This window comes from Macaca fascicularis, chromosome 2 (genome assembly GCF_037993035.2).
Source record: "Macaca fascicularis isolate 582-1 chromosome 2, T2T-MFA8v1.1".
NCBI lineage: Eukaryota > Metazoa > Chordata > Mammalia > Primates > Cercopithecidae > Macaca > Macaca fascicularis.
In genome coordinates this window covers 186,759,537-186,779,091 of record NC_088376.1, presented here as the reverse complement: position 1 = coordinate 186,779,091, position 19,555 = coordinate 186,759,537, and positions in this window count along the sequence as shown.

Here is a 19,555-nt window from a genome sequence, read left to right as displayed (position 1 = left end):
ATTCAATGCTACAGTTGAAAAATGCCTTTGAGATGCCTGTTAAACACTTAAACACTAATGTTGGAAATGAGGAGCTACAGCTCAAGGTAAAAATTGGAGTTGCAATATTTTAGTGTATGGATAGCATCCAAAGTAATCATAAGAAATAGGATGCTCTATTAAATTCTGGTAAAGGTAGAAAATTTACTTGAAAATAAATTCTAAATTTACAGAGAGCTCCATGACCCTTGAACATTTTATTTAAATTATATCTATATATGCCAGGTGCAGTGACTCATGCCTATAATCCCAGCAGTATGGGAAGCTGAGGCAGGCAGATCACTTGAGGCCAGGAGTTCGAGACCAGCCTGGCCAACATGGTGAAATCACTAATAAAAATACAAAAATCAGCCAGGACTGGTGACACACACTTGTAATTCCAGCTATTCGGGAGGCTGAGGCATGATAATTGCTTGAACCTAGGAGGCAGAGGTTGCAGTGAGCCAGGATTACACCACTGCACTCCAGCCTGGTGACCAGAGTGAGACACTGTCTCAAAAAAATAAAATAAAATAAAATAAAATAAAATAAAATAATACAATACAGTAAAATAAATCTATATAGAATGAACCAAATTACCTAACATATAATGTATATACATACATAATACTTTATTTGTTTTGAATTTTTTCCTGTAATGAGAAGTGCTTGAATCAGATTATATGTAAATTCTTTTTCTAATCTACAAGTTTGTATCTCTGAGACAAAATAAAATTATTCTCTACCACCTGGTACTGAAGTAATTTAAATCTCTTAGAGACATGCTTCAAATTCTTACAGACAACATTTTAAGAATATTTTCTTGGATCTTTTCAAAATTTGCAGATGCTAAGAGGAAATTCCAGTGTTTTGTCTTTCCAATTCATTAGTTCTTTTAAAAAGTCCAAAGTAGGCCCGGTGCGGTGGCTCACGCCTGTAATCCCAGCACTTTGGGAGGCTGAGGCAGGCGAATCATGAGGTCAGGAGATCGAGACCATCCTGGCTAACACGGTGAATCCCCGTCACTATTAAAAATACAAAAAATTAGCCAGGCCTGGTGGCAGGCACCTGTAGTCCCAGCTACTTGGGAGGCTGAGGCAGGAGAACGGCGTGAACCCGGGAGGCGAAGTTTGCAGTGAGCCCAGATTATGCCACTGCACTCCAGCCTCGGTGACAGAGCAAGACTCTGTCTCAAAAAAAAAAAAAAAGTTCAAAGTAGACATTTTTTAAACATTCAGACTTCTGAAGTAGTAGTGTTTTCATTTCTAAGAAAGTCCTGATTGTCAGAGATTTCATAACCTATAAGATTATGGGATCATTTTCTAAAATATTTCATAATAAAAGCTGTAGATATAGCTAGCATATTATCTGGCCAAGAAGCTATTTTTATTTTGTAGAAAATCAAATATAGAATCCTCTAACTACTTTATCGAATTGCTTTATTAATTCCAATAGATTTAATTTTTTAAAAAAAATTTCTATTTAATTTTTTAAATCATTAGTATGTAGAGAATAGTCTTATGGGTTAACATGTAACTTTATTATCTTTCTAAATGCTCCGGAACTTATCATCTGGAATTCTTTCAATATTGAATGTCCATTTCAGTATTATAAACAATGAAAATAATATACATTAATGACTACTTTCTATAATCTTGAAAATAATTTTGGAATGTCACTGTTTATAATCATGCTTTTTGCTGATATTGCAAAGACATTTTATCATCTGATAAATGTTTTTGTTTAATTTAATGTACAATGTTTACTAGGAATGACTTTTGAAATTATTCAAATTATACTTTAAGGCTTATTAATAAAATCATACTTTACTTGGTTATAGCGTAATGCTCTTCCAATACATGATGGAAAGTTTTCTCAGTGTTTATGCATATCTAATTGTGGCTGAGAGCCTCCTATAGTCATTTTCTTAGTGGTGAATTATGAAATAAATTGATTTTTGAAAGATTGAAGAGATACTGTAACTTACTTAGTTCAAACTAAAAGTTCCTGATTATTTCCTAAAATCCCTTCATAACAGGAACATCAAAAATGGGTTTGAGTAAGTAGTCCAACCCAACTCTATTACTCTACATTTGTAACTCCTTTTTTTTTTTTTTGAGACAGAGTCTTGCTCTGTTGTTCAAGCTGGAGTTCAGTGGTGCAGTCTCAGCTCACTGTAACCTTCGCCTCTGGGATTCAAGTGATTCTTGTGCCTCTGCCTCCCAAGTACCAGGATTCCAGGTGCATGCCATCACACTTGGCTAATTTTTGTACTTTTAGTAGAGACGGGGTTTTGCCATGTTGGGCAGGCAACAACCTCCTGGTGTCAAGTGATCTACCTGCCTTGGTCTCCTAAAGTGCTGAGATTACAGGCATGAGCCGCTGAGTCTGGCCTCTAACTGTATATTTATGGTGATTCTTCATTTAGACATAGATATCTGAATCTGAACACTTAAAACTGACTTTTTTCCTAGTGAAGCTTTCACTCGTTCTTTATATGTTGAAATATATTATTGTCAATTAATTACCTTTATTCTCTATCTTACAGTTATAATCTTATATTAGATTTTGATATGTATAATTTATCAATTAATGAGTGTTGTTCAAACAGCATTTAGTAGTATAGCTGAAACAGCATTACAGAATATATATTATGAAAAGAGGCTAAAATATGTTTTTGGAAATGAGGAAATTGAACACACATATATATGGCTGTCTTTTTGTGGTTTTGAAATTAGTGTAATGCTAATGTGTAAAATAAATTGGAGTTTTTATTTTATTCTAAAATAGTTTAAATACTTTGGAGAAAAATATTCATAAATTAACATTTTCTCAGTTTCAAACAATGTAGTCTTGGTGTCTTTATTTCAATAAAGTACCTTTAATTGCCTTTCAAGTCTTTTCTGTGCTGTTTTGCTGTTGAAGCATCTGCTTTTTTCAAGGTTAATTTTAATGATATATATTTGCTTAGAAATAACTCATTTTCTCTAAGTTTTAAAGACATGCTCAATAATTATCCGCAGCATTTTCTTATAATCTTTCTAATTTTAGTATATAAAAAATTATATTTGATTTTTTATTAGTAATCTTTTTGTCTTGTACTCTTTCATTAATCTTTTCAGAGAAGCATTTTTGATTGTTTTTTCTTTTGCATTATTTCAAAACTGATATATAGGAAAAAACACTTCAGAAAAACAGAAATTTCTAGAATGCTACGTAAAATGGTTCTATTATTAGACAGTCTAGTGACAGGATGCTTAAATTTATTTATATTATTTTGTTCAGGATTTAATCATTTTACTTTCATCTTCTGTTTGTGGAACTTTGATTTTAACTATCTGTTTCTCAAGGGAAACACTCTGAGATGATAAAAACTCTTAAACACCAACAAAAAAGCTGACTACAGGGTTCTATATTTTCTTGTTTTAAGCTTGTTCCTTGTTTCTGTCCCTCACAGGCACATAATAGAGTTTATATTTGTATGTGCATGTGTGTGTTTGTATATGTGTGTTTCTTGGACAATACTTCTTGTGATTCATAGTGCAGTTTGACATTGAAAATCAATAACCTCTAAGAGGACACAAACAATTGGAAGAACATACCATGCTCATGGATAGGAAGAATCAATATCGTGAAAATGGCCATACTGCCCAAGGTAATTTATAGATTCAATGCCATCCCCATCAAATTACCAATGAGTTTCTTCACAGAATTGGAAAAAACTGCTTTAAAGTTCATATGGAACCAAAAAAGAGCCCGCATCTCCAAGACAATCCTAAGTCAAAAGAACAAAGCTGGAGGCATCACGCTACCTGACTTCAAACTATACTACAAGGCTACAGTAACCAAAACAGCATGGTACTGGTACCAAAACAGAGATATAGACCAATGGAACAGAACAGAGTCCTCAGAAATAATACCACACATCTACAGCCATCTGATCTTTGGCAAACCTGAGAGAAACAAGAAATGGGGAAAGGATTCCCTATTTAATAAATGGTGCTGGGAAAATTGGCTAGCCATAAGTAGAAAGCTGAAACTGGATCCTTTCCTTACTCCTTATACGAAAATTAATTCAAGATGGATTAGAGACTTAAATGTTAGACCTAATACCATAAAAATCCTAGAGGAAAACCTAGGTAGTACCATTCAGGACATAGGCATGGGCAAAGACTTCATGTCTAAAACACCAAAAGCAGCAGCAGCAAAAGCCAAAATTGACAAATGGGATCTAATTAAACTAAAGAGCTTCTGCACAGCAAAAGAAACTACCATCAGAGTGAACAGGCAACCTACAGAATGGGAGAAAATTTTTGCAATCTACTCATCTGACAAAGGGCTAATATCCAGAACCTACAAAGAACTCAAACAAATTTACAAGAAAAAAACAAACAACCCCATCAAAAAGTGGGCAAAGGATATGAACAGACATTTCTCAAAAGAAGACATTCATACAGCCAACAGACACATGACAAAATGCTCATCATCACTGGCCATCAGAGAAATGCAAATCAAAACCACAATGAGATACCATCTCACACCAGTTAGAATGGTGATCATTAAAAAGTCAGGAAACAACAGGTGCTGGAGAGGATGTGGAGAAATAGGAACGCTTTTACACTGTTGGTGGGATTGTAAACTAGTTCAACCATTATGGAAAACAGTATGGCGATTCCTCAAGGATCTAGAACTAGATGTACCATATGACCCAGCCATCCCATTACTGGGTATATACCCAAAGGATTATAAATTATGCTGCTATAAAGACACATGCACACGTATGTTTATTGCAGCACTATTCACAATAGCAAAGACTTGGAATTAACCCAAATGTCCATCAGTGACAGATTGGATTAAGAAAATGTGGCACATATACACCATGGAATACTATGCAGCCATAAAAAAGGATGAGTTTGTGTCCTTTGTAGGGACATGGATACAGCTGGAAACCATCATTCTTAGCAAACTATCACAAGAACAGAAAACCAAACACCGCATGTTCTCACTCATAGGTGGGAACTGAACAATGAGATCACTTGGACTGGGGAAGGGGAACATCACACACCGGGGCCTATCATGGGGAGGGGGGAGGGGGGAGGGATTGCATTGGGAGTTATACCTGATGTAAATGACGAGTTGATGGGTGCAGCACACCAACATGGCACAAGTATACATATGTAACAAACCTGCACGTTATGCACATGTACCCTACAACTTAAAATATAATAATAATAAATAAATTTAAAAAAAAAAAAGAAAATCAATAACCTCCAGTTAAGTGATGATTTAAGCAGCAGAATATAAAATGCTTATTCGGGGGCTTACATACTTTATCCTATAAAAATTCAGAATCTGTTATGAACTATTATGTTCAGAAATTCAGATGAAGGAAAGAAGTTATTTTTAGTAATTTTATATATAGATCTGAATCTGTCTTGGATAATAGAGTCTTATTAAAAACCGGCAAATAATTTTAAGTCTACATACATTTTTTCTTCTGTCTACATAATGACTACCTTACATATAGGTCTGTGTAATCAATCAGAATCAATACAATAGTATAACTGAAATGTAAATTACCATCAGATTTGTTTTAAAAGTGGTTTCTGTATAATAGAAACTAATAGAGCTCTCCATAATGGATCTTCTGGGATGCCATTTTAAATACTGGAAAGGTAATTCGATTGAATGCACTTAGACTGTTTTAAAGGCCAAATAAATGATGTATGTGTTCACTTGGGACATCAATCTGAAATATTTCTTCAAATTCAAATGAAATCCACAGAGAAAATTTTCCAGCTAGGCTCCACAGTGAAGAAATATAATTCATTGTTTTAAATATACCTTATTGGCAATAATCCCATTACATTTTTTTATCACAATGCCATACTAAAAGTACACTCATGTTTCGCTTCACAATGAGGATACGTTCTGAGAAACATGCTGTTAGGTGATTTTGTCATTGTATGAATATCGTGGAATGTACTTAGACAAACCTAGATGATACAGTCTACTACACACCTAGGATCTGTACTATAGCTTAAGGCTCCTAGGCTACAAACTTGTACATGTCACTATACTGAATACTGTAAGCAATTGTAACACAATGGTATTTGTGTATCTATACATACCTAAGCATGGAAAAGTTATAGTAAAAAATACTGTAATTATTTCTACTGGATAACTTTATGTTAAGATAATATAAATAATATGATATAAATTTATATTATAAATTAAATTGTTAAATTAATTATAAATATTAAATTATTTACTAATACAAATAATTAAATTATCTATATTATATTTTACTAAAATGTAAATTCATAGATTTTATTATATACTCTATATTACTGTAATATAAACATATATAATATGTATATTACATAAATGTTATATAATATGAATTTATATTTATACATTATTTACAAATTAATATTCATATTTATAATATGAATTTATATTATTACAGTGAAATACTGTAGTTATCGTCTTAAGGAACCATTGTTGTGTGTGCTGTCCATTGCTGACCAAAATGTCATTATGCAGTACATGACTATAATGGAAAACAGTTGCATGTGAAGTGAGGAAGACAAAACAGAAATTTAATACTTAAAAGACCTTATATTTTGGGGCTGGCTAATAAAGATCATAATACAAAATTTTAACTTTGTTAATTTAGTATTACATGTTAACATATCAGGGAATGTGTTCCAAAAGAACAAAAATGAGCTACATTTTAGATTAGTGGGGGGAAAAAACAATGGGACAATAAAACTTAATTCAATTAAAAGAAGGCAATAGATAATGGGAAAATAAGAGCAAGACCATGACTTAAAAAAAAAGTTGGTAAAAGTGTATTCAAATATATGCATAATCAATCCTAAAATATGCAAATGATATAGATTATCCCCTGAAAAGTAGATTTATAAAAGCAGCTAAAAACATGACCCAAATCCAGTAATCTTCTGTTTTTAAAAGATGCAGCAATAAAATATTGACAAAAAGGAACGATATAATAGGAAGATTTGATTTATAACAATTGAATAGGTAAATCAGGAATTCAAAAACTATCTCTATAAAGGATCATATTATAAATATTTTAGGCTTTGCAGATTTAAATATCTCTTGCTACTTTTCACCTCTGTTGTTGTAGGATGAAAGCAGGAATCGATTTGTCTGTGTGACAATAAAATTTTACACGTGGAAACAGTACACTGGCAGATTAGATGACCTGAATAGCCCTTACTGTTAAATAACTAAATTGGTGGATTTTTTAAAAAGTTGATTTTTTAAAAACTCAACAAACAATATCTTAATAAAAAAGTAAACTAAAGGTTTTAACAGATATTCCGCCAAAGAATACGTATGCATTGCAACTTAATTACATGAAAAGATATCCAATATCATTAGATGGTAGGCATATGAAAAATAAAATCCTGATATATCCCTACATTACGAAGATGGCTAAAATTTAGAAGACTGGCCATACCAAATATTAGCTAAGATGTGGAGGAAATGAAATTTTATACACTGCTGGTGAAAATATAAAATGGTATAATTACTTTGTAAAACAGTTTGACAGCTTTTTAAAAATATATACTTTCTTTGGAATTTGGGGCATTCTGGTTTCCTATTTGACTGTCATTTTTTTTTCTTTGTGAATCCACTATCTTCTCTGTAACCTGTGAATGTGGCTGTGTGAGACTTTCTATCATTTCTACCTAAAAGTTATCGTTAAGAAATTCTATCAGGCCGGGCGCGGTGGCTCAAGCCTGTAATCCCAGCACTTTGGGAGGCCGAGGCGGGCGGATCACAAGGTCAGGAGATCGAGACCACAGTGAAACCCCGTCTCTACTAAAAATACAAAAAATTAGCCGGGCGCGGTGGCGGGCGCCTGTAGTCCCAGCTACTCAGGAGGCTGAGGCAGGAGAATGGTGTGAACCCAGGAGGCGGAGCTTGCAGTGAGCCGAGATCGCGCCACTGCACTCCAGCCTGGGCAACAGCGTGAGACTCCGTCTCAAAAAAAAAAAAAAGAAATTTTATCTACTCTCATGGATTTAAAATGCTATATACAATGCTAGAGTAGAAAACTTTGCCCAAACAGTTTCCTCAGGCTTAACTTTTCTTCTTACATCTACAACTCACATTCTTAATAGGCACATAAAATTTACAGGCTGAAAGCAGAAACGTTAATTCCTACCCACTGCCTTTACACACACACACACACACACTCTTCCCTGCTTTTCCCTTCAGTCTTCCTCATCACAATAATCTTCACTCCTCAACTCTTCAGCCTCTCAAGCAAAAACATGAGACTCTTTTAATTCCCCTGCTTTGTCACACACAAAATCAGTTAGGTCTGATGAATATACCAAAAGTTTGGTACATATACTAGACTGTCATCAAGATTACTTTTTTGGTTATTTAACATAGATTTTGGTTAATTTCCAGTTAAGGGAATTATTATTATAAATAATATTGCAAAGATTATTCATAATAATACTAACAAAGAGTAGCAGCACAAACTCAATTTAATATATGCAACTATATAATTTTCTAATATACAGTAGAATGCAGACATTATTCCTTCAACTAAATAATTCATTTAATTAATCAAAATCCTTGTTAGAGGTGAACATGAGCAGTTTGTTCAATATTGAAAATATTTTCAGAGAATGAGGTAGAAGATTTGTTAATAACAAGAAAGCAACCTTGATCATATATGTTCTAAAGTTATGCATTTATTTATTAAAGGTATACATATTTCATAAAGTATATCTAGCAGTCTGAATAAACAACTTACTGAAAACTTGTATCTATTTAGTATTAAATTTTTTAAAATAGTTGTTATATGCACTATAGTAATTATCCTTATAGTTATTTACTTTATTTAGTTATTATGATGATTTAATTTAGGGGACATAATACTAGCAAGTGTAACCAGAACTAAATTTCTCCAAAATGGAAAATTCCAAATTTTCTTAGGCATTTAGCATAATATTCTAATCATGTATAATGATTTCAAGTTGTACTCTAAAATTAAAACATGAATATTTTATGATTGCAATTCAAATGACTGCAGGGATGGAGGTTATAGATGAGCTCAACGACATGGACTTCTATTCACCAAGGCTGGCCTGGCTATAGCCACTGCCAGCAACCGTAATGAACACTAAGTTCCAGATATGGCACTGTTTCCTGGGGTAATCAGACAACTACCTGGTTTGCAAGTTGATTATATTGGATTTCTTCCATCACGGAAGCAGGAGTGTTTTGTTCTTAAGGTAATGGACACTTACTATGGGTATGGATTTGCCTTCCCTATATGCAGTGCCTCTGGCAAACCCACCATTTGTTTACATACAAAATGCCATATCTACTGACATCGTATTCATAGAGCATTGCTACTGAAAAAGAAGTTCATTTCACAGAAAATTAAATGTCCAGTGGACCTGTGATCATGGAATTCACTGGTGTCGCCATGTTACCCACTGGCCCTGAAGCAGGTGGTTTGATAGAATGGTGGTAGATAGCCTTTTGAAGTCTCAGGGCTTTGGGGTAACAGTTCTGCCTTCTGTGGAGAGCTAAATAAGTTAAGGGCCAGTATACAGCGGCCACTTTTGGCCTATTTGTCTAACAATTTATTCTTCAGTTTCCAGTCTTCTGAGCTGCTGACAAACTTCAGACCTGCCAGACCACACAATCACATCACATAACCCAATTCATATATATGTATATGAATATATATATATATATATATTTTCTTAGGTTTGAATGTGTTCCTTTCAAAATTTAGATATTGAAACTTAAATGGTCAATGTGATAGTAATAAGAGGTGGAGCCTTTAAGAGGTCATGAGGACTCCTCTCCTCACCAACAAGAATGGGTGCCTTTATAAAAGGGATTGACAGAAAGAATTAATCCTTCTTTTGTCCTTCTGCCTTCTGCCATGTGAAGTCACAAGTATTCCTGCCCTCTGGAGGTGGCAACATTCATCTTGGAAGCAGAGACCAGATTCTCACCAGAAATAAGCTTGCTGGTGCCTTGATCTTGGACTTCTATGGCCTCCAGAATTGTGTGGAATGAGTTTTCATTGTTTATAAATTATCCAGTCTCAGGTATTCCATTATAACAGCAAAAAATACACTGAGACTATATGTTCTTAAATGATGTCTAAAGTCCATCAACTTCCCTGACTATAATCACATGTATAATAATTTCCCATGCTCATTGTGTCTAAACACACTAGACTCCATCTTGCAACTTGAAAGCCTGCCAGGCCTGCTTTTGACTTGAGGATTTTGTACTTGTCACCTCTGCTAATAATACTTGTCCTACATCCATCTATATGACTCACATCTTCACTTTCTTCATGTCTTACTCAAATGTTGCCATCTCATAAAGGCTTATTTGAACATATTCCCAACCCAGATTTTCTTTCCTTGCTTTATTTTTTATTCTTAACATTTATGACTATTTAATTGGTATAAATGTTCTAATTCATCTCGTTTATTATGTGTCTCCTTCATTAGACTATAAGCTTCTGAAGGGCAGGAATATTTGTCTCTTTTGTTAGTTGCTGTACACTCAACCTTGAAAAGTGCCTGATATATAGGGGTGGTTAAAATTGACAGATTTTTGGAGACAAAAGAGTAAATTATTATTTTTCCCCTTATTAAAAAAAATATCCCCTAATAGTATCTAACTGCTGTGCAATTGAGTGCTCTCCCCTTTGTGTGTGGGGGAGAGTAGGGGTAAAAAGTCATCAACTATCATATTCTCGTTTTCTGTCTTAACAGCCTTAATAAGCCATATTTTCTTTAAACAATAAACAAAGCAATTTTGTGTGTCTCTTGCTTATCTTTGAACCAATGCATATATTCTAAAAAATAGTGAGAATAATTATTGAACAAATAGAAGTTTTTCTACAATTGATAGATTTTTCTCAATATTGTGCTACCGGTAAAACATTGGCATTTTTATTTTCTCTTAACCCATTTCCTGTTTGCCCTGAAAAATAGTCTTGCCTCCAATCCTAATATAAAATTATATACATTTCTTTTTCTTTTTCCTTTTTTTTTTTTGAGATGGTGTTTCGCTCTTGTTGCCCAGGCTGGAGTGCAATGGCACCATCTCAGCTCACTGCAACCTCCACCTCCCAGGTTCAATCAATTCTCCTGCCTCAGCCTTCTGAGTAGCTAGGATTCCAGGTGCCCACCACCAGGCCTGGCTAATTTTTTGTGTTTCTAGTAGAGACGGAGTTTCATTACGTTGGCCAGGCAGGTCTCAAACTCCTGACCTCAAGTGATCCACCACACTCGGCCTCCCAAAGTGTTCGATTACAGGCGTGAGCCACTGCACTGGCCTACATTTCTTGTTTATTGTGATTAGAGACAAGTGCTGTTGAGAAATAACTCCAGAAGAGTTTTTATATTTTATTTTCACATTAAAATTAGTCAGATTTACTTCAGCCTCAAAGAGTTTGTTTATGTAAAATTAAGTGAGCTCTGGCAGTGAACCGAACTTTTTTTTGTCCCTGACTGGTAAATGGGTTAAAAGGTATATTAATGTATATTAACGTGAAATATGGTTTATTCAAGTGTCAGTGCAGTGTCTTAAGCTTTCTTAATAAAACTTGTGATCACCAGTGCCTAAGTGACTTGTGGTAGCAACTCAATCTCCAAAACACAAAGTGGTTCTACTCTGCACTGAAAGAGTTAAGATGTGTTCTCTACTGAGTAACTTACTCCCAGAGAGTGACTTACTGGGTCTATTCACTTCAACTAGATTACAAACGAACAAAAGGAATTGACTTGCCTTGTTTGAAATATATCCTAATCTGTTTTACTCAAGTAGGAAGCATGAAATAGAGTTGTACATAATTTATAGATCCCAAGTTATCTACATTTAATCAATAGCTATTGAGCACCTACTATGTGGACCATATGAGATAGTTACAGTGAAGAATGTAACTGTGTAAAATAAATGGTCAGATCATGGTTGATTTACACATCAGGGTTTATTCAATAGTCTTAAAAGTTTATATATTAGAAAAGTAGGAGCAAAGATTACTTCCAAAAGAAAGAGAAGAGGAAAAGAGATAATGCCAAAAAACATTGAAATATGTGTTTTGGGGAACACAACATTGTACATAATACATTTAAATATCCTAAAATTTTATAATATGCTTATAATTATGATATATTTATAACTATCCAGTAGTAAGTTTGTGTGTACTAAGATAACATGAATTATGCTTTATCTTATCACATTAAAAGTCTAATTTAAAAACTTTTTAATGACATTTTATTTCTCTCAAATTACAGGAATATTAAATAGCATTGGGTGAATTTACAATCATTTTAATACAGAGAAATATTTTTAATGACTTTCCATTCTAGAGCAAATTGGGGCTCACAACAAAATAGAGATTTTCCATATACCCTTTGCCCACAATACATGCATAAATAGCAGCATTATCAATATCTCTTGACAGAGTGATATACTCTTTATAATAGAAGAATCTATATTGACACATAAACATTCAAATTATGCAGTTTACATTAGGGTTCACTCTTGATGTACATTCTGAGTTTGAACAAAAGCATAATAGCATGCATAAACATTTCTAGTATCATACAGAGTATTTTCACTTCCCTAAAAATCCTTTATATTCTGCCTATTCAAACTTCCCACTCAACCTATGGCATTACTGAACTTTTTATTGTCTTCATAGTTTTACCTTTTCCAGAATATCATATAGTTGGAATCACATAGTACGTAGACTTTTGTTCTATTGGTATCATTAACTTAGTGATATGCATCTAGGTTTTCTCCATGTTTTCTTACGGCTTCATAGCGCATTTATTTTAGTGATGAATAATATTCTATTGTCTAGATGTACCAGTTTATTCATCTATTCACCTACGGAAAGACATCTTGGTTGCTTCCAAGTTTTGGTAGTTATGAATAAAGCTGCTTTAAAATCCCATGTGCCCCCCCCCCCTTTTTTTTTTGTGGACATACATTCTCAGCTCCTTAGGGTAAATGCCAAGAAATGCAATTACAGGGTTGTATAGCAAGAGAATGTTGAGTTATGTAAGAAACCACCAGCCTGTCTTCAAAAGTGGTTGTGTCATTTTGCATTCTGAGTAGCAATGAATGAGAATTTTTGTTGATCTATGCCATCACCAGCTTTGGTGCTGTCGGTGTCCTGAATTTTGGCCATTCTCATATGTGGGTAGTGGTATATCATTGTTATAATTTGGATGCCCCTGATGACACACGATATGTAATATCTTTTCATATGCCTACTTGCCATTCGTGTATTTTCTTTGGTAAGGTATTTCTTAAATTATTTGGTCCTTTTTTTATAGTTTTTAAAAATATGTTTTAAGAATTCTTCGTTTATTTTGGATAATAGTCCTTTATCTGATACGTCTTTTGCAAATATTTTCTCACTGTCTGTGGCTTGTTATTTTTTTCCTCTAGGCAATGCCTTTCACATAGCAGAAATATTTAATTTTAATGAAGTCCAGCATATCAATTATTTTTTCTCATGGATCATGCCTTTGGTCTTGTATCTAAAAAGTCATCAGTAAACCCAAACTTATCTAAATTTTCTCCTATTTTATCTTCTAGGAGTCTTATAGTTTTGCATTTCTCATTTAGATCTGGGATATGTTTTGAGTTAATTTTTGTAAAGGGTATGAGGTCTGTTTCTAGATTCATTTTTTGCATGTGGATACCCAGATGTTCCAGTACCATTTGTTAAAAAACACTCTTTTCTGCATGAAAATGTCATTGCTCCTTTCTCAAATATTAATTGACTATATTTGTGCTGATGTATTTCTGGGATCTTTATTATGTTAAATTGATCAATTTGTCTCTTTTTTCCATTACCACACTGTCTTGATTATTGTAGTTTTATAGTGAGTCTTGAAGTCAGGTAGTGTCAGTCCTCCAATTTTGTTGTTCTCCTTCAATATTGTGTTAGCTATTCTGGATCTTTTGCCTCCCCATATAAACTTTGAAATAAATTTCTCAATATTTATAAAATAATTTGCTGGAATTTTATTTGGCATTGTATTGCACTTATAGATCAAATTGGGTAGAAATGACATCTTGATAATATTGAGTTTTACTAAATATAATCATGAGCTATATGTCTATTTATCCTTCTTTAATTTATTTCATCAGAGTTTTGTAGTTTTCTTCATATGACTCTTCTACATATTTTGTTAGAGTTATACCTAACTATTTCATTTCTTGGTGTGCCAATGTAAATGACATTGTGCTTTCAATTTCACATTCTTTGTACAAATTGTTGGTTTACAGAAAGGCAGTTGTTTTCTGTATATTAACCTTGTATCCTTTAACATTGCTATAATCTCTTATTAGTTTCAGTAATTTTTGTCAATTCTTTGGGATTTCTATGTAGATGATCCTGTCATCTGCAAACAAAGATAGTTTTATTTATTTCTTCCAAAACTGTACATCTTTTATTTTATTTTTCTTGTTATTGTATTAGCTAGAATTTCAAGTACAATATTGAAAAACCGTTGTGACAGGGAACAAACTCACCTTGTTCCTGAGCTTAATGAAAGAGCCTTAAGTTCTCACAGTTGAGTATGCTGTTAACTATAGACTTTTTGTAGATATTTTTATCAAGTTTAGGAAATTCTTCTCTATTCCTAATTTTCTAAGAGTTTTTATGATGAACAGATGGTGGATTGTGGCAAATGCTTTATCTGAATCTGGTGATATTTATTTTCTTATGTTACTTTTTTATATGATGAATTATATTAATCAACTTTTGAATTTGAACCAGTCTTACAGACCTGGAAAAAAATTTGCTTGGTAATGGTGCATAATTCTCTGTATACATTTTTGGGTTTGATGTGCCAACATTTTGATTTTTGCATTTATGTTCATGAGAGAGATTAATCTGTAATTTTTTTTTCTTGTAATTTCTTTGTCTGGTTTTGGTATTTGGGTGATGCGCACCTCATAGAATGAGCTAAGAAGTATTCCCTCTGCTTCTATCTTCTCAAATAGATTATAGAGAAATGGAATAATTTCTTCTTTAAATGTTTGTTAGAATTCACTATTGGACTCATCTGGGATTTGTGCTTTCTCTTTTGGAAGAGTATTAATTATTTATTTAATATCTTTAATATATATAGGCCTATTATGAATGTCAATTGTTTGCATGAGTTTTTGCAGATTCTCTCTCTCAAAGAATTGGCCTATTTCATCAACATTATCAAATTTGTGTGCAGAAAAGTTGTTTATAGTATTTCTTGGTTATCCTTTTAATATTCATAAGATCTATAGTGATGTCCCTCTTTTATTTTTGAGATTAAAAATTGTGTCCTCTTTCATGTTTATCTTAGCCTGCTTAGAGACTTACTGATTTCGTTAATCTTTTTTGAGAATGAGCTCTTAGTTTCTCTGATATTTCTCTATTGATTTCCTGTTTCCAATATTACTAGCTTCTTCTCTATTTTTAAAATAATTGTTATTTCTTGACTTCCGCTTACTTTGGATTTAAGTTTTTAAATTTTTTTCATTTACCTGAGGTAGAAGCTTAATGACTGATTTTAGACAGTTCATCTTTTTTAACATATGCATTCAATGCTAGAAATTTTCCTCTAAACACTAGTTTTACTAAAACCCACAATGTTTGATATGGTGTTTGTGTATGTGTGTGTGTGTGTGTGTGTGTCATGACCCTAGAGTGGTCATTTTTACAACTAATTCAATTCTACTTTTACATAACACTATATTGCCTCATAGGTGCTGTGTATATCCCATAATAACAAAATAATCCTAAGTTTTTCCTCTCGTGTCTTGTATCATTTCTGTCATTTATTCCACTTCTATTCAAGCACATATATAATGTATATATATATGCATATATATGCATATGTATTTAAATACATTGTGGATACAATTATTTTGAACAAACTGTTGCTTATTAGACCCATTAAGAATAAAAAAGCTTTTATTTTAAGTTCATTTATTCCTTTTAATATCTTTCTTTCTTTTTGCAATTCTGAGTTTCTAACCTATATTATTTTCCTTCTTCATAAAAAAATTATCTTAACGTTCCTTGAAGTTTTGATCTCCTGACAACAGCTTTTCTAAATGTTTGTCTGAAAAAGTTTTATTTATCCTTCACATTTGAAAAATAATTTCACAGGTACAGAATTCTAGGTCGCTAGTTTTCTTTGTTTTTCTCGGCAGTTTAAATATTTCACTGTACTCTCTTCTTGATTGCATGGTTTCTGAGAATAAATTGAATGGAATTCTCATCTTTGCTCCTCTGTACTTAAGTTATCTACCACCATCTCCCACTCCTCGCTGCTTTCAGAATATCTTCGATCTGCAGTTTCAGAACATGCCAGGTGTAAGATTCTTTAAACTTATTTTTTTATTTATTCTGCTGGGTATCCTCTGAGCTTCTTGTATCTGTCTTTTGGTGTCTGACATTAATTTGGAGAAACTTTCATTCATTATTATCTCAGGTATTTCTTCTGTTTCTTTCTTTCCTCTCCTTCTGGTATTCCCATTTCAAACAATTTTCAACTTCTATAGTTGTCCCAGGTTCTTGGATATTCTATTCTGTTTTTAAATCTGTGTTCTCTTTGCAATTCTGTTTTGAAAGTTTCTAGTAACATATCCTCAAGCTCAGAAATTCTTTCCTCAGCCACATCAGTCTCCTAATGAACCCATCAAAGTTGTCTTAGTTCTTTTTTACTACTATAAACCGAATATCTCTGACTGGTTACTTTATTTATTTGAAGTGGAGTCTCGCTCTGTCACCCAGGCTGAAGTGCAGTGGCGCGATCTTGGCTCACTGCAGCCTCCACCTCCTGGGTTCAAGCAGTTCTCCTGCCTCAGTTTCCCAAGTAACTGAGATTATAGGCACCTGCCACCATGCCCAGCTAATTTTTGTATTTAGTGGATACAGGGCTTCACCATGTTGGTCAGGCTGGTCTTGAACTGCTGACCTCAAAAGATCTAACGTCCTCAGTCTCCCAAAGTGCTGGGATTACAGGCATGAACGACTGCACCCAGCCTGACTAGTTACTTTATAATAAGCAGAAGCTTTTCTTAGAGTTCTGGAGGCTGAGAAGTCCAAGATCAAAGTGCCTGCCTCTGGCAAGGGCCTTCTTACTGTGCCATACATGGCATAAGTCAGAAGAGAAAGAGGGAAAAGGGGGCCTAATTTGCCCTTTTGTACTGGCATTGATCCGGTATCTTTTTTTTTTTTTTTTTTTTTTTTTTTTGAGACGGAGTCTCGCTTTGTCGCCCAAGCTGGAGTGCAGTGGCCGGATCTCAGCTCACTGCAAGCTCCGCCTCCCGAGTTTACGCCATTCTCCTGCCTCAGCCTCCCGAGTAGCTGGGACTACAGGCGCCCACCACTAGGCCCAGCTGATTTTTTTGTATTTTTAGTAGAGACGGTGTTTCACTGTGTTAGCCAGGATGGTCTCGATCTCCTGACCTTGTGATCTGCCCGCCGCGGCCTCCCAAAGTGCTGGGATTACAGGCGTGAGCCACCGTGCCCAGCAACTAATCATATATTAAAAGTCCCTTCTCTTAATATTGTTACAATGTCAATTACATTTTAACATGAGCTTTGGAGTAGGAAATCAAACCATAGCAAAAGGCGTTTATGCTATTATAGTGTTATTGATCCCTAGCATTTCTTTTTGCTTCTTAAGATTTTCATCTCCCTGCTTACAGTGCTTATTTGCTCTTGCATGTTGCCTATTTATCCATTAGAGTCCTTAAGTATTAATAATAGTTATGTTAAATTCCCTGCCTTATAATTCCAATATCCTTGCTAAATCTGATTCTGAGACTTGCTGTTTTAGTCTGTTTGGGATGCTATAATAACATATCATAATGTATATAACTTATAAAGAACAAAAATTTATTTATCATAGTTTGAAGGCTGGGAAGTCCAAGATAAAGAAACTGAAAGATTCAGTGTCTGGTCAGGGACAGTTTTCTGATTCTTAGATGGTATCTTCTTGCTGTGTCTTCACATAGTGGAAGAGTTGAGGAATCTATCTCAGGCTTCTTTCATTAAAGCACTAATCTGATTCACGAGGGCAGAGCCTTCATCACCTCATAACTGCCCCATCTTCTAATAGCCTCACATTGGAGGTTAGGTTTCAACATACAAAATTGGGAAGAAATACAAAAGTTCAGACCACAGGCTTGCTCTTTCCTGTTAAGCTACGTTTTGACCTTTCAGTATGCCTTGTAATTTTTTCCTGATTACCAGATATAAAGTAGTAGACAAAAGGAACTAGTATAAATAGGCCTTTGATTATAAAATGGGGAATGACCTACATTCCTATAATTCATTTTCAGATTTCAGTAAGCCTAGGTCTTTGGATTCTGTATTTCATAAGTGTTTCTCAGTTTTTTCCCCCTTCCCTTATGTGGCATGGGATGGCTAGAGTGAGCTGGAGTTGGGCGTTCTTCCAAGTGGAGGGATAGAGCTATCTGGAGTTGGTAGTTCCCCTGCCTTTAGATCAATTAGGCTCTGATAAAACCTCAGCATGTTAAGCTAGTTTTTCCTGAGGGCAGACCTTGTACAGAGTACGTCACAGAGTAACGTACTGTGACATAATTCAAAATGGTTCCTTTTTCCTTCCCTCTGACAGAAGCATGAGGGTCTATTTCTCCGATATTTACTGTGAGAATCCAGTGTGTTTCCTAGAGGTAAGACTGACAAAAGCATGGGGATCCCTCCTAGTCCTGCTGGTGCTTTCAACTCTCAGACTAGTCCACACCTAGCCTCCAGCAACTCATCAGTTGGAGTTCAGATTTGTCTGCCCTGTATGTGTTCCCATGAGGGGGGCTGCTCCATTATTGTGTATTTCTCTGTGGTTACCTTTCTGTCTTCTCTTATTGATCTAAGAAGAGTTGCTAATTTTTCATTTTATTCACATTTTTATTGGTCCTTAAGATGGTGTGATGACTTTCAAGCTCCTTGCATGCAGAATTGGAAACTGGAAATTCTCATTAACATTTTAGTGCAAATTAAAAAACATCCCAACTGTATAGATTCTAATATTTTGAAGAGTAGTTAACAAATACTGAAGCTGTCTGAACGTTCATTCTGTCTTAGAACTGAACTTCCATTATGAAGGTGCCTCATGAAATAAACTTCTTTTTCCCTTTACATCTCTGGAAAGGATTTTCCTCATTTCAATTTTCAATAAATTAAATACCTAAGAAACATTCTAATTTTAACTTCTAATAATAAAAATTTTCTATTACTAGACATTAAATATCTTGCCTATTAAATACCCACTTTCCCTGAATTCAAGCCGAGTGTATCAGGCCCCAAAGGGAGATCCAAAAGTGGTTGAGGCAGTATTTAATTTAGAAGTTTAAGGATCAATCATATTAATCATATTGGTTTAATAATTATTTTAGGCATCTGTTTCAAAATATAATATTGGTGTGATTTTATTGTCAAAACTGTAGGAACTGTAAGGCAGTTTAAAGATAA